Here is a 13,156-nt window from a genome sequence, read left to right as displayed (position 1 = left end):
CTCGGCCCGAGTAAGGAACCACCTGCCCGGGCGCGGTCAGTGGCTCGCGGGTCCCTCCTTGGCGAGGGTGGAGCTGCAGAGGACTTGCGGAACGCCCGATCTCCCTGTCCGTCTGGTGCGACCTGGCCTTGCCAAAGGCCTCTCAGTCTTGGCTTTGGGGTTTTATGTTCTTGGGTTTTGTTTTATTCATGGGTTCGCTGAGCAGAGACACCGAACCCCACGCAGCACACGTCTGGGCGCAGCTATGTATTCGCGGCTGTTTAACCTTGGGCGAGCCACGTTCTTTCTCTCGGCATCAGTTGTTAAATAGAGAAAATGGGGTTGGTAGTGGACAAAAAGGTGAAAGTCTCTAGCAAGTCAACAAGTCAACGAAATAGAAATAGTGGATCTTCCCGCTCTGTTCCTTGGACGATGACTTTTTCCATCCTGGCCTCGCCTCTTGCCACTGACCCCAAAGGGCTATGAATGACTCTGCTGACAGAAACCCCAAACTTTACGAAGCAAGCACACTGGGAGAACCTGCGTTCTTTAATGGTACTTGGAAGGCTCCATGGTGTCTTGCGGTGCTTGAACTTTGCAGTAGTCAATATACGGTGGACCGTGTACGTTAACCACACGCATCCCGTGGGACCCTTTTGCTGTTGTTCCTTTTACTACAATCAGAAAGAAGAGACAGAGAGACAGAAAGCAAAAAAATCACCCTCCAGGGAGGATGGTCACACCACAATCCCTTCTCTTCTGAGGATTTTGGACACACACACACACACACACACACACACACACGCATGCATCCAGCATGAGTTTCAAGCCGCTAGGTTTGGGACAGGAACCTGTATTGACCATTTGGGAGTCCAGTGCCTTAACCACTAGGCCACTTACTGGTCCCCAGAAAAACACAAAAACAGCCTTATTTCTTTGTCTTGGGCAAAAGCTTCCACTGACCTAATCATCAGCTCCTGAAGAATTCCTAAGGATACTCAAGTCAAGGTCTCTTGATAGAATGGATGTCCAGTGACCGGAAAAAAGTGTCATGTCTTTCATGTTGGAGTCGATGGGTCCCAGGTCATTTCCTTGAAATTTTACCACTACCTCAGTTAACAAAACTTGATGGGATCCTTTCCATCAGTGCCTAGGGGCAGCTTTATTCTAGTACTTTCTCCAGATGACCAAATCCCCAGGTTTTACATCAATGAAGGTTTCTTTAAGCAGGCATTTTGGAAATGCAGCTTGTACATACTAATGATCATTCTGGAAATATAAGTTTCATGTAACATTTATTTATAGTGATCTGTAATGAGTAGCACCTAGGAGTGGAAGTGCATTTTTCAAATACATGGGTAGGGGAGGCTGTTCATTTATGAAGGGATCTCCTGCGGGCCCCAGAAGGGAAAGCCTTACTGCCATTAAGGCTGATGGCCATATGAAAGGCCATGGAAGTTCAGCTTTCTGAGAGCTTTGATAGTCTTAGTTTAGACTTCACTGGTTGTCTTTACTTTTCCTATAAGTTTGTGGAGGGTAATGATGTGGAGTTTCAGTTTCCTATCAAGGAAAAGGCTCAGGTCATCTAGAAAATAAACAAACTACGCAAACACATTCTCACCAGAGAGAGAGAGAGAGAAAGCAGTTCCCATGGAGCATGGTCATGCTGTGATGCCTTCTCTGCCCTCTCTTTTGGGATTTTGGGCATGTGTGCACACGTACAGCATGTTTTTTAAGCTGCCAGCCAGCTCCTTTAACCACTGGGCCACAGACACCCCATTTCTTAATACTGTCACTATGGCAATTAAATTTCTATTGTTTTATTTTAAAGAATTATTTGCTTATTTAATTCCATTTGTTGTTATTACTGTTATTATTTAATTTGACCAGAGAGAGAGGAAAGGAAAGCAAGAAAGCAAGCCACCAGGTTCAGGACTCGAACTCCAGTCAGTCATATGGAAATCCAGTGCCTTTAACCACACGCCACCTGCTTGCCCTGATGGCAATTAAATTTCAATACATGAAGTTTTGAAGACATAGTCAAGCCACAGGAGTCAGACTTTCAAACCTTCTACAATGTTCATTTGTACACTTGCTTAGACAATTCAGTTTAACAAAAGAGTCCTATTAAATCAGTTTAGCCAAAATCCCCAATCTGCAATGTCTGATCATCTTCACTATCCCATCAGGTTCCTGATCCTCCACTCTCACCCAGCTGTGTCCTGTCAGGTTGATTTAGCCAGAATCTCCCTTCCTCTAGATGGTTCCTCAGTAATCCCCCATCCTCTGACCCCCACTGTCTACTTCACTATGCATTTCCCCTTGCCCTAGTGGCTTTGAAATGAGTCCTATCCCTCTCCCCCACTGCATATTGCAGTGGTCCCAATAGCTATCATGATGGTCCTGAATAAGATCTTCCTTACTGTGTGTGTGTGTGTGTGTGTGTGTGTGTGTGTGTGTGTTTAAAGAATTATTTTACTTAACTTTGTTTACTTTTTCAAAATTTGACCAGAGAGGTACAGAGAGAGAGAAAGAAAGAGAAAACTAGCCGCCAGGTCTGGGACTCACACCGCAGTTGGCCACGTGGGAGTCTAGCACCCTTAACCACCATGTCACCTGCTGGCCTCCCCTTACTGTATTGTAACAAGTATCACTGAATAATTTCTTCTTTAATATTACACCATGTGCCTCTTAAATTTTTCAAGGTACATGTTTTACTCTTCTATGTCAATAGTTTAAAACATTATATACTATTAAGTGATTTTTTTAAAAGAATTATTTTATTTAACTTTATTTATTTATTTATTTTAATTTGACCAAAGAGGAACAGAGTGTGAGAGAGAGGGAGCGAAAGTGAGAAAGCAAGCCACCAGTACCAGGACTCAAACTACAGTGGGCCGTGTTGCAGTCCAGCACCCTTAACCACCACATCACTTGCAGGCCCGTACTATTCAGTAAATGTTTAGTTTCAAGTATAATTTACTCAGCAGTAAAAGGATAAATAGCTCCTCTACTCAATCTTTCCCTTTGAATTCATAAAAAGAAAGAATAAAAATAGACGTTTAGCCTCCTCTTGACAAAAGAAAATAGGTCAGGGCAAAACGACATTGACCTTTTTAGAGACAGAAGGATAAAAATCGAAATATAAAGACTAGGAGACAAATGTATGACAACCCACTGTTTGTCTGACACCAGATGGCATTCTGGGTTATTGATTGGTCTGTGCAAGGCATATAGACCACCCGAGATCTTTAAAGTTATTTGCTCACACTTCAAAAGAAAACCTACTTTCCAATCTTGTCATTCTAAGTTTATTGACCCAGAGACTTAAGAAAATACATATTATGGCAATCAAAATGATATACAAGGAAGTGGTGCTTGGAGAAAATAAAAGCCTATTAGATAAATCTACTATTGATAGCATACTGGATGCTAATTCTTCAGAGAACTGAAATGGTAGAGTTATCACATTCTTTAATAGCAAACACCCTAATCTAGGATATATTTTTCATCCAATAAACATACCAGGGCTTACTTGATTTACGAATGTCCTGTTCCAATTTTTCCATATAGATATAAGCACACACTCTCCTGTGTTTTCTTATCCTCAGGACTCAGAACATTTAAATGTTTTTTAGTTTGTCACTCAACCATTCTAAATATTTTTTAGCAATTCTTTCCTTTTTTTTTTTTTTAATAAGTAAATGAAATCCATTAAATTATGAAAGAGAAATACTAGACACCATTAAGAGCCCAAACATCCAGGTAATCGGTATCCTAGAAGGTGAGGAAACTAATAAGGACATTGATGATCTATTCCATGAAATCCTGAAAGAAAACTTTCCAGATCTAGAGAGGCATTCAAATATCCAGACCCAAGAAACACAAAGGACCGCACATAGAATCAACCCAAGAAGATCTTCTCCAAGGCACATCATAGCCAGACTGGCCAAATCCACAGACAAAGACAAGATACTGAAATTGGCGAGAGAAATGTCAGCTTACTTATAAGGGTTATCCCATCAGTTTAACATCAGACCTCTCATCAGACCCAATGCGAGCAAGGAAAGAATGGAAAGCTATATTCAAAGTGTTAAGTGAAAAACTGTTTCGATCAAGAATCCTATACCCGGCAAGAGTATCTTTTATGTGGAAAAAAAAAGGATAAAAACATTCTCAGACAAACAAGACCTGAAAAAATTTGCCAACAGAAAATATACTCTTCAAGAAGTTCTGAAAGGAGTACTTTACCAGGAAAACTAAAGACACACATACAGAAATAATAGAACAAAAAGCAACCAAGAAAATGACCAACTTAATGCTAGGGACAAGAAATATCAATAATAACATTGAATGTTAACTTCCAGGATTTAAATGAAAAGATTGGATTCCAGTAACACTGCAAATTCAACAGAAGAGAGATTGAACATAAGACCGAACTGGTGAAATAGAATTTTATTACTTTTGAGTAAAACGTTACTGTTTTTTTTTTTTTTTTTTTTTACTATGCTGGCAGATAGTTTAATCTAAGAGGGGTATTTATTTAGTAATTTCATTCTTGAGTTAGAAATCAGAATTATATGCTTTCTTGGGGCTGGCAAGTGGCATGGTGGTTAAAGGCGTTGTACTCCCACATGGCCAACCATGATTCAAGTCTCGGACCTGGTGGCTTGCTTTCTCACCTCATTTTTCTCTCTCCGTCTCTCTCTGATCAAACTGGAAAATAATAATGATAATAATAATAAAATTAAATAAAATAATTCTTAAAAAGTACCAAAAAGTATGCTTTCTTGAGTATAAGAATTTTTTCTAGATCTCTTTTTTTAAGAATTATTTTATTTAATTTTATTTATTATTATTTTCCACTTTGATCATTCGACTAAAGAGAGACGGGGGTGAGAGAGAGGGAAAGTGAGAAAACAAGCCACAAGGTCCGGGACTCAAACCATGGTTAGCCATGTGGGAGTCCAGTGCCTTTAACCACCACGCCACCCGTCAGCCCCCTAAGTATAATTTTTTTTATAACATCTGAAACCTCCTTAATTCATCATAGACTTTTTTTTAATCGTTGGGTTTCTTCATTGAGAGGGGGAGGGGCTTTTTTGCTATAGGGCATGTGTACTCATGGGAGTCCAGCCAGCGACATAGCCATTACACCAATTGCTGGTCTCTTATCCCTGGGTTTCTATAAAAGACCAGGAATGGGGACCAGCAGGTGTTTAAAGAGCTGGATTATCACATGGCCTTCTGTGGTTCAGTCAGGGCCTGATGACTTAAACAAATCAAGCCAGGGGGCTGGCAGGTGGCATGGTGGTTAAGGTGGCTGAACTCCCACATGGTCGACTATGGTTTGAGTCTCAGACTCAGCAGCTTGAAACTCACACCAAGCATGGGTACGTGCATGCCCAAAATCCTGAGAGGAGAATGGAAAAGAGATTACAGTGTGACCATTCCCCCTGGGGGTGTGATTTCTCCTTTCTCTCTGTCTTTCCAGCAAGCACACACACCCTATAGCAAAAATCTCCCTTGGGGCCAGCAGGTGGCGTAGTGGTTAAGGGCACTGGACTCCCACATGGCTGACCGCAGTTGGAGTCCCAGACCTGACGGCTTGCTTTCTCACTTTCCCTCTCTCTCTCTCACTCTGTTCCTCTCTGGTCAAAATAAATAAAGTTAAGTAAAATAACTCTTATTTAAAAAAGAAAAAAACCTCTCTCAAAAAAATAAATTAAATTAAATAATAAATAAAAATCAGGCCAGGCATATATATGCGTGGGAGTCCAATGATTTTTCACTAATGGTTTTAAGCTACTGTGATTTTAATCATAGCTTCAATGTATTTGGGGAAAAACATAAGGGGAGACATTGTTCAGTCTAAGACAGTGCATGGGGCATATGTATATTTATTTCTACTTTTCAAACTGGAATATTTAACAGTAAACACAGGACACATTTTTATGAAAATTTAATTTAAAACCACATTCAAGGGTCGGCAGGTGGCATGGTGGTTAAGGGCACTGGACTCCCACTGAGTGCATGTGCTGTGTGCAGGGCCCAAATCCAGACACGATGGAGAAATGGACTGGAGGCTCTCTCTTACTCTCAATCTCTCTCTCCCTCTATCTCTCTCTAGCAAGTGCATGCGCCCTCTGACAATTAAAGAAAAAAATGCCTTCCCATTTTCCCCAAAAATCCAGATCAAGTCTCTAGAATCAGTGAATGTCACCGTCTGTAGAAAACTGAATCTTCACTGATGCAATTCAGTTGATGACTTTGAAACGAGGTCAGCCAAGATTGTCCAGGTGGGCCCTAGAGAAGACGTAAAGATGGAGGAAGAAACGGAAGAGATTTGATCCGGGTGTTCCTCGGAGCTACAGGGTGTGCTGGCTTCCCTCCACTTCCTGAAAGCAGATGGAGAAGAAAATGAATTCTCCCCTTCTGGAGTCTCTCAAAGGAAGAAGACCTAGACCAGGTTTTGAACTTCTGGCCTCCAAGAACTGTGAACAAACACATTTCTACTGTTCTAAGTTTATGGTAATTCATTGCCGCAGCTCTAGGACATTAATACAACTGCTGATCCTTGAGAACTCACAATAAAGCTCCTCTTTTATTTTTAATTTTGCTAGAGGGCACATGTGCTCACTGGAGAGACAAAAAGTTCCCCCATGGGGCCTGGTCGATATTTTGAGCATGCATGTGCCCAGCGACCTTCTTAAGCTGCCAGGTGCAGGACCCAAACCTCATAGCTGGCTATGTGGGACCCAGCTGCCTCAACCACCATGCTGCAGCATGGCCCTCAAGTTTCTCTTTTAAAAGTTCCTTTTGGGAATGGAGTGGCCAACAGCCTGCAGAACAACATGCCTAAGTTTTATTGTGACTACTGTGATACATACGTACCACGATTCTCCATCTGTGAGAAACATGGATTGCAGTAGGGAACAGAGAATGTGGAAGGCTACTATCAGAAACTGGTGGAGGAGCAAGCTCAGAGCCTGAACGATAAAACAACAGCTGCATTTCAACAAAGGAAGATACCTCCTACTTCATTCTCGGTTCCTGCTCTTGTAGAGGCCACAATTCCACCTGTCCCCAGTCTCCCGGGTCATCCTCGCTCTGACATGATGCCAGCACCCCATATGGGGGACCCTCGCATGATGCCAATGATAGGCCCTCCTCCTCCTGGGATGATGCCGGTAGGACCTGCTCCTGGAATGAGGCCACCCATGGGAGGGCCACATGCCCATGACGCCTGGGCACCCAGTGATGAGACCTCCTGCCTGACCCATGATGGTGCCCACTCAGCCAGGGATGACTCAACCAGACAGATAAGGATGGATGAAGGTCTTTCTATGTCAGTTTATTAACTTGTTTTACTTTAACAGGTGATCATGGTGCTGTGATTGTGGGTATTTTCTAATAGCATGTCAAGGAAGACTTTCTTCTCCTTCCTTTTAAAAAAATAAAAATAAGAATAGTTTTGGAGGAGAGAAGTGGGACAAAAAAGACCAGTTTTCATTTGTATTGTGAAATGGGAAAGTAAAATTGTCAACTGCTTTAGTTAAAAAATAAAAAGTTCCTTTTTGGGCCAGCAGGTGGTGTGGTGGTCAAAGGCTTGAGATTTCCACATGGCTCACCTGGGTTCTAGTTCCAAAGCTGGTGTCTTGCCTTTTCACTTTCTCTCTCTCTCTCTCTGGTCAAATTAAAATAATAAAAACAATGATAAAGTTAAATAAAACAATACTTTTTTAAAAAATTACTTTGTTTAACTTTATTATTTTTATTTGTTTTTTAACTTGACCAGAGAAAGACAGAGAGAGAAAAGTGAGAAAGCAAGCTGCCAGGTCCAAGACTTGAACAACGGTCAGTGATGTGGGAGTCGAGTGTTTTTAACCACCAGTGGGAGTCCAGCATCTTTAACCACCACGCCACCTGCCAGCCACACTATTTTTTTTTTTTCCAGAGAGTTTTTTTTATCTTTTTGCTATAGGGTGCCGGCATTCACTGGAGAGACAAAGACAGAGAGACACAAAGTGAGAAATCACCCCCCACCCCCGCCATGGGGAATGGCCATGCTGCAATCCCTTCTCCTCCATTCTCCTCTTGGGATTTTGGGCACACACATACATGTGCCTGGTGTGAAATTTCTTTCTTTCTTTCTTTCTTTCTTTCTTTCTTTCTTTCTTTTTTTTTTTTTTTAAGAATTATTCTATTTAATTTTATTCATTGTCATTTTTTATTTTCTTTTTTAAAAGTTGGCCAGAGAGAGAGGAAAATTAAGAAAGCAAGCTGCCCGGTCTGGGCCTTGAACTGTGGTCAGCCATGTGGGAGTCCAACTACCTCAGCCACCATGCCAGCATGAATTTTAAGCTTTAGGGTCCTAGACTCAATCCACAATGGACTACGTGGGAATCCAGCAATGTAAACTTTATGCCATCTGCTGGTCCAAACAATGTTTTTCAGTTTTTTTAAAGTTTCTTTCAAGGAAGAAATTATGAAGCTTCCCAGTCTAAAGTCTACAAATTGGGACTCTCTTGTGAGCCCTTTAATTAATTTCAAAATTTACTGATACTAGGGGACCAGCAGTCGGCGTAATGGCTATGTCACTGGACTCCCACGTAATTGACTGTGGTTTGAGTCCTGGACCTGGTGGCTTTAAATCACCCTGGGTATATGTGCACTTGCCCCAAATCTCATCAGGATAGAGATATGGAGAAGGAATTGCAGTGCAATCTTATTTCATTGGGTTGTGCCTTTCCCCTCTGTCTCTCTCTGTCTTTCTGGTGGGTGCATGCACCCTATAGCAATTTAATTATTCTTTAAATTTAAAAATTAAAAAAATAAATGTACTGATTCTAGTGGCATTCAGGCCTGGGCAGGGAATAAACCCACTCCTGGTGTCAAGCAAAATGTGATGTAAGCTTTAACTGACAATTTAAGTGATAACCCATTTGAAAGAAATTTATAAAGATAAGTCAGTTGTTTTCATTGATAGCATGCTGAGTCATGAAAAAAATTACAGAACTCGTAAGACTGTAATTACCAAAATATTTTGATCTATGTCTAGTAACCATTGTCCATTATATTCACACTATACATGTCGTTGAGTAGTCTGCATAGGTCCTTTTTCCCTTTTCAGCTTTTTTTTTAAGAATTATTTTATTCAACTTTATTTATTTTAATATAACTAGAGAGGGATGGGGTGGGGGGGGCTGTGAGAAAGCAAGCTGTCAAGTCCAGGACTTGAACCACAGTCAGCCATGTGGAAGTCCAACACCCATAACCACCACGCCACCTGCTGGCCCCGCCTTTTCAGCTTTATTGAGGTATACCTGACAAAAATTCCATCTATGGAAGATGTACAACTTGATGTTTTGATATACAGACACATGGTATAATAATTAACATCTATCATTTCTCATTTCCTTTTCTTCCTCTTCTTTTCTTTTTGGTGAAGTTTTTGCTATAGGGCACGTGCACTCGCCAAAAAGAAGATAGAGACAGACAGAAAGTGAGAAATCACCTCTCAGAGAGGATGGCCACGCTGCAATCCCTTCTCCGTTCTCCTCTCCGAATCTTGGGCATTCACACACACACGCCTGTGTGAGTTTAAGTCACCAATTCCAGGACTCGAACCGCGGTTGACTACATGAGAGTCCAGAGACATAGCCATTACACCAACTGCAGGTTCTCCTTTTCTTCTTTATTTTTTGGGAAGAACAGTTAAGATCTACCCTTTCTACAAATTACAATACAGTATTACTAACTGGTCACATTGTTCTTCAGTAAGTCTCTGGAAGCTATTTATCTTCATAACTGAAACTATACTCTTTGGCCAGCATCTTCTCATTTCCTCCTTTCCTCACACTGGGGAACTACCATTCTATCCTCTGCCAGCATAGTTCTTTTTGTTTTGTTTGTTGTTTTTTGTTTTTAGCTATAGCATGTGAGCTCACCAGAGAGACAGAGATAGAAAGCAAGAAATCCCCCCCAGGTGGATGGTCACGCCATAACCCTTTTCCTCCATTCTCCATTCAGGATTTTGGGCACAGACACACACATACTTGACATGTTTTAAGCCACTGGGTCTGGGACTTGAACTGTGGTCACCCATGTGGAGGTATAGCGATGTAACCATTACGCCAGCTGCTGGTCCCACCATCATAGTTCTTAATGTGCTGTATAGTTATCATAACTATAACCAAAATTCATCACCTCTGTAACTAACCCATGGAGCGCAACAAAGTTGAAAATTATCATATGTGTATGAGTATCTTATGCTTGGCCCAGCTGCGGTGGTAAAACCGGGAGGGTGCCACTCTCTGGTGCTGGCAGCCACAGGGGATGCTTGGGTTTGGTTCCCTGTTTCAACCTCAACAGGCTAGCCTACTTGTAGTCCTAGCTGAATGGGAGGCTTGGGGAGGGGAATTGTGATGCCACCAGACCCTGTCAAAAGTACCCAACTCCTCTCTCTCCCCCTCTTATGTGCGTGCTCTCTGTCTCGTAATTTATATATCCAAAATATGAACTGCTTAGTTCAAGCATCTGGAATCCTCTTGAAACAATCTGTCTAGTGAACTCTGTGCTTAATGTAGTCTATGTACACTGTATTAATACAAAATTTCAATATGATAGGATCACCTCATAATGATCTTTATTTTGTAAAATGCCAATAAGGTAAAATTCTACTTCAAAACAATAAATTTACTAAATGGCCATACATTTTACAACACAAATCCTTTTTTTTTTTTAATTTAACTTTATTTATTCATTTAAATTTGTCCAGAGGGGCAGGTAGTGAGAAAGCAAGCCACCAGGTCTGGGACTTGAACTGCGGTTGGCCATGTGGGAGTCCAGCACCCCTAACCGCCATGCCACTTTGCCAGCCCCCACAAATCCACTTTTATTTACTTTTCATTATTTTAAATCCTTGAGAGGTACAGAGGTACAGCATTGCACGGATTCTTTGTCCAATGGCCTTAGCAGAAAGGTTGTTTTGGAATTTGGCTCCAACCATGCCACTGATTCCATGGACATGGTTTTATTTGGTTTGCCACTAGGAGTCACTGTGTTGTTTTTTGCTTTGTACAAAGAAGCACACCTATTCATCTGGTGCATAAACACCTTCCTTTTTTTTTTTTTTTTGGCCCACATATATTTAACAAGGATGCTAAGAGCACTTTTCATTATATTTTACAGAAGGGCTTGAAACATACAGACTTTCTATTAATATTCATACCATAGCACATCCAAACCTAACTCCTAAATAGATGCATTACAATTTATTTAGATTTTAAATTCGAGAAATAGTAAATAGAATTTAATACGGTCTTATATGCCCTGAAGGAGGTGGTGCCCGATTTGAAGGGATAATTGTCCAAATAATCTCCTATTTGGAACTTTTGTGACTGCAGGGTCATGGACTCATCAGTCCCCTTTCTGCCGGACATGGTGCTGCCAATCTCCTTAACTTGATAGCCAGGTCTTCTAAAGTCTGTAAAAACAATTGCAACATTGCAGTGTGTGCCCTTCTCTCTCGCTTCTGGGTAGACTTGTTTTGCTGAACTAGTCAATTCTTCCCAGGTTGCATCCATCCACGTGTTGATCTGCATGGCTGCACTGACCTGGTCTGGGTGCAATGCACGCAAGCAGCTTGCTCTTCTGAAACTGCTCCTCCAGGAGACTGCTGATTTCGGCATTCTTTTTCCTTTCTTCTTATATTTTCTGAAATTTCTTTGATTGCTTTTTGTTTAAAATCTCTTCTTCCTCAGAAGTCAGCGTGGCCCCCTTCTTGCGTCCCAGGGGCAGTGCACAGTGGGACTCTACCACTGTCAGTACAGTGTGCTGTCAATGAGCACAATGCAGTTCTTCACCGGGTTTTGGTACCGACTAGCTCATTACTGAGACATCAATGATCCTTGTTTTGCGTGTACAACACTCTGAGCTCCAAGAAAGGTTCCCCTCTTCCAGCCTCGGTGGGCAGTGTTTCTTGTTACCTCCTGGCACTCGGACTATGTGTATGCGGCCGGGATCATGGCGTTGGCAGCTGGCGTCCCAACTCATACTTCCGCCTCTTGGGTAGGGCTTTCTCTTGGCGCTTGTGCCAGTTTGTCCCGAGAGATACTCGTCGCTGGGCACCAGCTGGAAAGACACCACCTTTGTGTGCTTCCTTTGGTTCCTGAAACCCACTTAACAGCAAACTTGGATCCCAGCCTTCCAGAAAGACGTGCCTTTCAGAAGTCCTGTTCCCAGCAGGCCTCCACAGGCTCCGGGGCAGTGGAAAGAATGGTCATCTTTTGATTCAAAGACACACAGTAGATAATAAACCTTAACTTTTTAAGTTAACTTTGGATTTATGAAGAATGACTTCACACTCTTGCAACTCCCATTCTTTATGAAGTAATGAAACACAGCCCATTCCGAAGCAGGCAAAGAACAGTCAAAACAGAAATTCTGGTTCTGTAACTGGGGAACAGGAATTTTAAACAGTTGAACAGGAACGATCAAAAAAGGATTACTGTAACAACTTGAGAGTTTTAACATACCATTTGACCTTTAGTTTCACAAATAGATTTCCCCGTCCTCAGTAAATAAAACTACAGGCTGGCCCTGCTGACCTCGCAGTGACGCACAAAGGCTATTATTACCCGGCCTGAGCGGCTGGGCCACTCGTCATCAGCAGCACTCATTTTCAAACCCACAATAAAACAGCTGTGGGTTCATTTTTTTTCCTTTTGTTTTCTAACTGCTTTTAATTTTGAAAACACAATGTTTCCTTTGAACGTTCGGCATCGGCAGACCTTTTTCTTTTATATTTTCTGTGTGTAGCATCCAAGTTCCCATGACTTATATGAGCTCCCGAGCAGTGTGGCCTTTTAAGACGACCTGTGTAGGCACATCTCACACACACCCGAAACCTGTCTGACAGGTCGCCGCAACCATCCCAGGCATCTGAGTCTGTTTCGGTCCTTAGTTTTCTTCCCCGTGCCTCGGGAATGTCGGCCACCACTCTCAGCACCGTCCCCACGTGCCCGTGAGCCAGAACGAGCTTTCCGGGTCCAAAGGAAGCAGCAGCAGGGGGCCCGTGGGTGCGTTCTGGGGGCCGCAGGTGAGCGGGGCGGACTCGCGTCTACACCGCGGCGGCTGCGCTTGCGTGCTCGGGAGGGCGGGGACTACGCGCGCC

At 42.3% G+C, this 13,156-nt stretch overlaps 1 protein-coding gene and 1 pseudogene across 1 annotated transcript in view; both read left to right on the top strand.

The window, feature by feature from the left end:
- The first annotated feature begins 6,833 nt into the window (after positions 1-6,833).
- Positions 6,834-7,305, top strand: LOC102494170 (U1 small nuclear ribonucleoprotein C pseudogene; annotated as a pseudogene).
- Positions 7,306-12,139: 4,834 nt separating this feature from the next.
- GLRX2 (glutaredoxin 2) overlaps positions 12,140-13,156 on the top strand; it is an 11,062-nt gene continuing 10,045 nt past the window's right edge. Inside the window, exon 1 of the mRNA XM_014586844.1 lies at positions 12,140-13,081. The gene's annotated coding sequence lies outside the window, so the exon portion shown is untranslated. The remainder of the gene's footprint in view (positions 13,082-13,156) is intronic.

Source organism: Tupaia chinensis, unplaced genomic scaffold (assembly GCF_000334495.1).
Source record: "Tupaia chinensis unplaced genomic scaffold, TupChi_1.0 Scaffold000161_4, whole genome shotgun sequence".
Classification (NCBI taxonomy): domain Eukaryota; kingdom Metazoa; phylum Chordata; class Mammalia; order Scandentia; family Tupaiidae; genus Tupaia; species Tupaia belangeri.
This window is presented reverse-complemented; position numbering and strand designations above follow the sequence as displayed.